Consider the following 8546-nt stretch of genomic DNA (forward strand, 5'->3'; position numbering starts at 1 on the left):
GAAACTACAAGAAACATGTACTCATAACTGATGCATGGATTAGAATGGATCAAATATACAGATAAAAAAAATACATCATTGCAATACAAGTATATAGGAGAATATCAAAGCTTTATTGATAGAAGAAAAAGGTTCTGAGAAGGTTACAACCATAAATGGCTGCAATCCAGCAGCACCTCCCCAGCAGCAAGAAATCTCCTCTTCTCCTCTATAAAAGCAATCACCCAATAGCTCTAACTGTAGACCAACAGCACTTCCTTGCTTTGCACAAAATTCCAGCCTCCCTAGACCTCATAGAAGAGCTCTATATATAGGGTAGAAGGAGAAAGGATGAGTCAGCTTGAGACTGACATAAAGCTGCCTTGTGTCCTCTCCCTCTTCAGTTAAACTTCAGTTCTTGAGTCCACTTGGAGATCCTTGCTTCCACATGGAGATCAAGTACCTCTTACTCATCATAGGGCAAATTCCTTGAACCAAGTGTCAGTTTGGAAGTTTCCTGGGCAGTTGACACCTTGCAGAATGACTGTGCCACTTGGCCAATCTCGCCCAGCGCAGGTAGCCTTCATTGGTTTTGACTTTTAGCGCAGGTACAAGGAGGAGCAGTTGACATTCAGCGCAGATGCTCAGTGGAGCAGCTGACATGATCCAAAAATAGCCTATTTTTGAGTGTTTTCAGGTGGAGAACTGATAGGAAGTGCTGTGGTTTGCTGACCTTGTTCCTCTAGGGGTAAGAACAACATGTTTAGGGACTTTGGATCCCTGTAATTATCGACATTTCATGCTCCATGTTGCGAGGCACAAAAATGTCTATAACAGGGTTCACAAAAGAAGATGGCATTTGATCCTGTACTCGGCTTTTTGGGCCTACTGAACATCGGTAAGGAATGCCACTGGGTTCACACCGTTTCAACTGGTGTATGGCCTGGAGGCGATCCTACCAATCCAGTGTGAAATTTCGTCCCTTAAACTCGCAATTGATCTCCTCCCCGGAACTTCGGAAGAAGAGGCTCGTTTCTTGGAGTTAATCCAGTTGGATGAAACCCGTCGTGATGCCGCTTTGGCTAACGAAGCCCATAAGAAACAAGTCAAGGCGCAGTTCGACAAAAATGTCAAACCTCGTGTCTTCTCAGAAGGTGATTTGGTCTTGCTTTATGACAAAGAATCCGATAAATTGGGAGCTGGGAAATTCAAGTCCTTATGGATGGGCCCCTATATTGTTAAAAGTGTGTTAGCAAAAGGTGCCTATGAGTTGGTAGATTATGATGGAATTCCACTAGCGCAACCCCGGAACGGGTTGTACCTTAAGCGTTACTATGCCTGATAGTAACCTGTATGCTTTTGTTACATTTTTGTTTTCGCTAAAGTGTTTGTTTCGGTTTAAGTAATCTGCTTTTTACACTTATCGTAGATGTCAAATCCATTGGAACCATGGGTTGGATATGCTGACGGAGCGAGTCGTAGTTCGAGGAACCTATCCTCTGCAGCATGGGCCATTTTTAACCCAAGCGGCGAGTTAGTGAGTTTCAGGGGGGTATGTATTGGTCAATCAACAAATAATATCGCTGAGTATAGCACGCTGATAGAGCTCCTCTCTGATGCCATCACCCATGGCATTCGCCGGCTAGTCGTCAGGCTAGACTCACAGCTCGTGGTACTACAGCTCAATGGTACCTACTCTGTCCGAAATCCAGCTATTTATCGCAAGTTCCTAAGAGTTAAAATCTTGGAAAGACAGTTTGATTTTATCCAATATCAACACATTTCCAGAAACTTAAACACATTAACCGACTCATTAGCAAACTATGTGTTAGATAGACATTTGCAAAATTGATAAAAAGAGAAGCATCATCGATGTTTCATACATGGATCACATAAAAACTGGAATAAACCCCGAAAATCAAAAATATATATAACTGTTTACGGTTTACACATAATGTTCTGTAACCAAGACAAAATTGGTCATATGACCCCAAAACTCAAAAATGGCTGGGGGGCACCCTAGCCTAGTGATGCTCATGATAACATGCCACGGCCTGTGCAATCATGCGCAGAAGACGAGACCATCGTCTAGGAACACCAGCAGTATGTCGCTGCAATCGTAGAGGCAACTCGTCGATCCGTACATCCGGAATCCCAAGGGTAAGACCCTCGACCTGTTTTTGCACAGCTGTAAGAGTCTCGGCCAAGTCAAGGTCGCGGAGAATAGCTCTCCCAGGAGCCTCCCCTGCGGGGGCAATGGCCGGAGCTCTTGGACGAACAGCTGGACGGACGGGACCAACATCCGCATGCACACATGAGTTTGATTAGAGTCTTGATAGAGTAAAGCACAAGGACATTACAAATAAAAACAGTAAACAGTGATAAGGCCAAGATTTTACCAAGATCACCCCACTGCTCGCCATCCGGTAGCACCAAATCCGGATCGCCTCGGAAATCCATGCCAATATATGGATACTCGGAAAAAGCCATATCCTGCCGCTCAAACCACCTAAAGAAGGCATCAGTGAAAGTAATCTGAGATTGACCTGCATGTCTGGACATGTGGTCAACCCACCTCTGCATGCGTGGCTCAGTAGGAGATGGCAAGTCGAGAATAATATACTGAGGTTGCATCAAGGGTATCTTCTCCAAAGCGAAGGCAGTCAAAACTGAACCGAAGCCAAAATTCTTCAGTTTCTCGTCCTTTACTTTGGTCAACTGGTTTTTCATCTGAACCAGTACTGCATCACTCTAGTTAAAAACTTTCGGCTGAAGACACTCAAGGGCGTGCTGCACATAAGACCTGTTGGCAACATGAGGGGATGCGCTGCCGGCCATCCTACAAATCGTGTACAGAATAGACATGAGAGACCTGTCGGTGATATCACGGATAGAAACCTTGCCGTCTCTGCTCGGCTGGGATCCCTCCCTACAATACTGACGGATATAATCTTTCACGGAATCGCTCCCTCGGGCCGAACCGGACAAGGAAATGGGGGCACCCCGCCTTGACAACCCAGTCAAGAAGTAAATGTCCACTATGGTCAAAGGGATGGACTTGCCCCTAATCTGGAACACTTGGTTAACAGGATCCCAGGCATCAAGCAGGTACTGCAGTAAACGTATCTGTGCCCTCATGCTAGATATGAGGAAGAATTTCAGCAAACCACAGTTCCGCAACGCGCTCACGGTAACAGGATCATGGAGGGCAATCATGTCCTCCTCTTCATGCTCTCGTTCTCGCCACGTAAGAGTCATTCTGCTCCAATAAACTCTGCAAAACAAATAAGAGGAGGAGTAAGATCCCTGACTCAGTAAAGAAAATGGCAAAATTCTCATGAAAAAGTATGCAACCAAAAAGTTTTCTGCGCCCAACGCAGGTGAAGGGTCTCACCTGCGTTGGGAGACAAACTGCCTTTGAAAATGAAAACCCCCAACGCAGGTTTCGATATAGGGCACCTGCGCTGATGGCAGAGCGCCCTAGTGAAACCCCAGGGGCTCATGGGGGCAGGAAAACAAGCATAAAACTGAGAAATAAGACCATGAAAAGATAGAGCTAGGGTTTAGCTCCTACCTGGTAGAAACGGCGCCGAAAATCGTCCACAGGATCTCCCGAAATCAGCTGGTGAAAAATCAAGAGGAAGAGGCACCTCCAAAGCTCCAACAAACCAAATGCACATGAAATGGTAAAATGAGAGGTAAAAACATCTTTTAATTGCTTTTTACGTAGTTCAAAGTGAAATATTAGTATTTTTACTTCATGATTATCCGTTTCTAACAAAGTTTGTTGCAGCAATTGATGATACAGTACTATCTCTGAAAAAGAAAAACTAGTCATGGTAAAATATGAATTTGATCTTATCAAATGAGCAGTTTTGGCAAAGTTCATGCTCGTTAAAAAATAAACATAAGCATGTGAGCAAGCTTCCCCCAGAGTTCAAGCTCATTAAGAAAAATGAACCGGTCAATAACCATTTGAGACCGTAAATTCATCAGCCATAAAAGCCCTGGTCGTGTTTGTGCACCGTCACCTCCACTTTTCATTTGGCCGATCATTCACATCCACTTGATTGTTTACCTATTTTGAGGAACAGCTGCGAAGAGTGATTTCACTTAGCCATCCTTGTAATACTACCGTGATTGGAAAATTCCAACCTGTACTTGGAATCTGCTGCTATCCCTGTTTATCACTCGTTCCTCAAAAGACGAGTCTTCTTTGAGCTCTTTTCACTGACTCGTAAAATATGAAAAGTTTGCCGAGTTTTGGCCTTCCAGCTCGTTAAAAGGACCGGAAGAGCTATCCCTCCTCTAGATTTTAATCTTTTTGGACCTGAGGGATTATTGCACAAAAAGATCGAGTGCTTGTCTAGTTCGGCTCGATAAAGATATCGAACATTCATCCCTTCTGTATTGTTTTATACTTTTTCGGACTTAAGGGATTAGATGACGAAAAAGGACCCCTGGAGTCCACTTTATGTACCCTTTTCAGACTCTCTAAAAATGAAAAGGACCGAGTTGTCTTTGTCGCTGGGCTCGTTAAAAATATTAGATAGCGACAAACTTGTCTTTAGACGAGAACGAGTTTCCCTATCGTTAAGCTCGTTAAAAACATAGCGATGGGCTTGCCCGAAGGGCAGGTTATAGAACAAGCATATGTTATCCTCCTCAAGCTTGACAAAAATAAAGAGGTACTGGTCAGAAATGACTGGGGAAAAATTGGGAGAACCTCAAAGCTTAATGGTAGCAAGTTGCTCTTGAACATGACACTTTTGCCTCCGTAAATATCGGGTTGGGTTATTATCATTCACCGGTCCCTTCACCATGGTCTCGCCATACCATCCATACATGGGGTAATGCTACCGATCCATCACATCAGTGTCGTTATATGTTCAAGAGATGTCATTCAGAAAGTGTCAACCGGGTCCCATCCACTACCATACATCATCTTTCATCCTTCCATGACCGCCACCCTGAATCATATTTCACAGATCGTTTTCACCATCATCACTAGCTCTGTTCCGTGTCACTGATGTGGGATTCATTAAGGCCCTCCTTTGACGGATCACTTCTTGTCGACATCAGCTCACTATCCAAGAAGTTGATTTAGGGACACCCCCTCAGTACTTTGAAGCTTGCATGCCTCAATGGCAAGTTTCTCACTTCCGGCGATAAGTATACATTAATGGCCTTCGACCGGGAGACTTTGCGTGGTGTTCGACGTCAGATCCTATATTCACGCCACGTGAATTGTGCTGCAGTACCTTGAGGGTCATCATCATTATCGGTGATTCCTCTCGCGCTTGTTAACAGTTTACATTATTGACTGGTAATCAAGCGATCTCTTTCCATGTTCGACTTCAAGAAATTCTTACATGGATCGACTTGTACTAGAGTGAAGGTTGGACAAGTTTGAAGACCCCGGATCTAGTTTCATCCATCCGGGCTGCGATATATATTCAGGAGATAAAAACATAGACATGTGCAGCAGATGATCATCCTACTAAAAGGATGATAATTAAAAGCAGAGAATTATCAGTCTATTATCAGACGATCGTCTGTTTATGTACAACAAATGTATTTATAAAGCTGAGCATGGGAAATGCCCGCATCAGCTAGATCATGAAAAGAAAGTATGAAAAGATAATGTATTGTATTGTATTTTGTTACAGGTAACCTCCCGAAGATTGAATGAACTTCGGATCCTCCTAATAAAGCATTTCACCCAATAAACGACCTCATACTTTAGGGGGCAACTATTATAGACATTTTTGTGCCTTACAGCATAGAGCATGAAATGTCAATAATCTGAGGGATCCAAAGTCCCTAAACATGTTGTTCCTACCCCTAGAGGAACAAGGTCAGCGAACCACAGCACTACAAATCAGTTCTCCACTGAAAAACACTCAAAAACAGGTCAATTTTGGATCAAAGCAGCTGCTCCACTAAGCATCTACACTGAAAGACAAAAGCTCCATGGTGTACCTGCGCTGCATAGCAAGTGCAACAAAGGCTACCAGCGCTGGGCGTACTTTGACATGTGGAGGAATCTTTTCTCAATGTGCCAGTGCCCAGGAGCTTCCAAAATGACACTTGGATCAGAAGATTCGCCTAATGATGAGTAAAGAGGTTCTAAAACTCCAAGTGGGAGGTAGAAACTCCGAGTGGACTCAAGGACTGAAGAACAACTGGAGTTGAAGAGGACAACAAGTCACACATCAAGCTGACTTATCTTCACTCCAAAACTCTATATAAGGATCTCATCCCATGGGATCTAAAAGGCCGGAATTTTGTGCAAAGAATTGTTGTTGGTTTACAGTTGAGAGTATTGGGTGATTGCTTGAGGGAGGTGAAGAGGAGATTTCTTTCCGTCGGGAAGGTGATGCTGGATTGGACTTCTCACGGTTGTATCACCGCCTGAACCTTACTTCCTTATATTAATAAAGCATTTGAGGTTCTTCTATTCGCATGTGTTTCAATGGTGTATTGTCTTACTTGCGTATTTGATTTATGCTAATCCTTGAATCAATTATGAATGCATGCTTCTTGTAGTTCATTTTTCTTGTCTTGTTCGCAGGATCTCGTGTAGCTGGGCCCGTGAGAAGACTTGGAGCTGGGAGCAAGCGGAAAATAGAGGAGATTGGATCGACCATTTGCGCAAGACATCGGTAAGTGGATCTCTTCCTTTCATCTCTTGCATGTCATAAAGAAGTAACTTTAGATAGCTTTGCTTCAGCTGTTGCTAAGGAACTATCACCCTTAGAGTGGGATAGGGTCATTCCGTGTTGGATACTTTTCCCCACAACAGCCCTCCCTCTACAACCCTCTGAAATGATTTATCCACTTTATTTTTGCAAGCAGCCTTGTAAAACCCACCTTCACCCTTTATCCCAAGTTTGTTACTATGCGCATTTCAATACAAAAAACACCAAAAAGAAACCATTTTCTGCCTATCCAAAGTTTCGAGTTAGAAGCGCATTTTGCAAAGAGCCTTGTAAAAACCCACAAATCCGCCAAAGTTTCAAAGTTCATTATGGGCGCACATTTCCAGAAAAACAATAAAATATTCTCGCCCCGCTGTCGTATTGTCCTTGCATTTTATTGACCCGTCGATCGTTGGATCTGGGCTTTCCCATCCGACGGCCCACATCCATATCGGGTCGGCCCCGATGACCGGACGTTACCTCCCGAGAAATGGCAGGGGGTGACGTCAGGCCTCTGCCACGCGTCGCTCCCAAATCTTATCGGGAGGCCGCCTGCCAATACCACCACCGTACCATAAGCGGTCTGATGGAACCGCTTACCACCCTTTGTATACCACCTGCCCACGTCACCGCTACGTCATCCCCACGTCATGCTAATGCAGCATCGCGTCAGCACCCGGCCCGCCACTGCTTCAACCTGTCCGCCACCTCACCAATCCTCGTGGACCACTCGCAGGCCGCCACGTCACCTTTCCGTACCCGACCCCACCTGGTGACATCATCCAAAAATGCGCCAATAACCCAAAAAGTCCATATTTTCGCCAAAAATCACGTTTTTTGTCACTTTTGCCAAAAGAAATATTGTTCCGCTCTACATGCGAATTATGACCATTTAGCCGCCAGCCTGCAGAAATCAACTTAAGGACCGTGGGCGCTCTCAGTCTCCCCACACTTGCCACCATTGCCGAAGGTTCACCAGGTATTTATCCAACTTCTCTTCTGTGCCTAGTTTTTGTATAAATTCACCCAAAACCATTGAGAAAGGAGAGTAAAAACTAGTGTAATTACCAGTAAATCCCCGGTGACCAGCGTTTATTTTTAGTTTTTGGGTCGAAATTCACCTGCAGAGCCCACATTTAGTCAAGTTTTCATAAATTCATAGTCAGTTCGTGCATTCGTGGACTTAAAACCTGAGCTGCACTAATTCACCGGGAAAACAGTGTTACTAGTCCCAGCATTTGCTAATTTAAACTCTCTTTGGAGCATTTCAATTGTTCTCACTATAATTTACCCCGTTTTCCCCTGCAATTTGCCTCACTCTTGCAAAAATACCCCTCTGTGTCGCTCTGTCCAGTAACACAGGTTCTAGTACAAATCAGAGTCCTAATTAGCCATGGAAACACCAGTAGCATTAAATGTTCCACCTCTGAATGCCCCACACAGAGAGTTAGAGTGGAAGGCCCTGGGTGATAAAGATTATCAGATGACAGAGACATTCTCAATGAATTCCAAGTTTAACATTCATATGCTAAATGAGTTGAAGGCCCAGCACCTCAGTGGAGCTGATATTTTAGGGATTTGGGACTCCAATTTGCCCATTTTCAACCTTCCTCAAGTCAATGTCCTTCCGGACCTGATCCATAGATGCTGTGACAGCTATGATCCATGTCAAAGTGCTGTTCTCAGTCCCTCAGGTTCAGTCTTGTTCCATATCACCCCTGAGGCCATAAATGAGATGCTGCACTTTCACACTGCAAAGCCACTAACTCCTCTTTCCATGATGGACTTGTTAAAGAAAGGGGGCAAGCTGTCCAATGCCCATATCATCAAGATTAATCAATTATTTGTTCAGCCAAGCTCTGAAGC

Source organism: Pinus tabuliformis, chromosome X, assembly GCF_031772625.1.
Source record: "Pinus tabuliformis cultivar Carrire ecotype Pingquan chromosome X, CPIR1, whole genome shotgun sequence".
In the NCBI taxonomy this organism is placed as follows: Eukaryota; Viridiplantae; Streptophyta; class Pinopsida; order Pinales; family Pinaceae; genus Pinus; species Pinus tabuliformis.